The following is a 780-nucleotide window of genomic DNA, read 5'->3' as shown; positions in this document are numbered from 1 at the left end:
ATGAGATTTCTTTTATAATAACACGAAAGGCTGAGAAAAAGCAGTTTGGACCAAGAACAAAATATTCAGGAAATGGACATGGGAAAGACCCATTTTTAAGTTTAGCTGGTAAAAACATAAACTCTTTAGAGAGGAGAAAGTGCTTCCAGAGGACAACCCATACAAAAGAAGAGAAGTCCCATGGCCCTGAGTCACAGTCTGTTTATTTTAGGCTTGTGTTCCTGAGTGAACTATGAAAAATGGAAGACGTGGTATCAGCCCAATTTATTGTTAAGACCCACAGGTCGTGGAGCAGAAATTTATAAACATAAGGAGGATTGTATGCAATGGCACAAATGACTTCATTGCCTTCCAGAGATTAGTCCATACAAAGCATCACTGCTGTGCTCGCTTTGGCAGCACATATACTAAAATTGGAACGATACAGAGAAGATTAGCATGGCCCCTGCGCAAGGATGACACGCAAATTCGTGAAGCGTTCCATATTTTAAAAACAAACAAAAAAAAGAATTAAAAAAAAAAAAAAAAGCATCACTGCTTATAAGCCCTTCACCTATCTGCTATACAAAATGTCTTGCTTTCTGATTCAAGGCACAAGAAAGAATAGGAGACACTCAACGACTTACCCAAGAAACACAGAGATGATCCTGGAAGTTCTACACACTATTCCTAAGACATTTTTAAAAAGTACTATAGCTGATGACTGCAGAGGAAAGTATTTCTCTCTTCACCTACGAGAGGTGTGCATTTCTTAGAAGAAAAAGAAATTCAATCTATATA

At 37.7% G+C, this 780-nt stretch overlaps 1 non-coding gene across 1 annotated transcript; it reads left to right on the top strand.

Annotated features, from left to right (window-relative positions):
- Positions 1 to 383: 383 nt before the first annotated feature.
- LOC111722050 lies at positions 384 to 490 on the top strand. Its single transcript, XR_002770997.1, has one exon. It is a non-coding gene; the product is annotated as a U6 spliceosomal RNA (small nuclear RNA).
- The last annotated feature ends 290 nt before the right edge of the window (positions 491 to 780 follow it).

The sequence above is a fragment of the Otolemur garnettii genome, unplaced genomic scaffold (genome assembly GCF_000181295.1).
Source record: "Otolemur garnettii isolate 467f Iridium unplaced genomic scaffold, OtoGar3 scaffold00005, whole genome shotgun sequence".
In the NCBI taxonomy this organism is placed as follows: Eukaryota; Metazoa; Chordata; class Mammalia; order Primates; family Galagidae; genus Otolemur; species Otolemur garnettii.
This window is presented reverse-complemented; position numbering and strand designations above follow the sequence as displayed.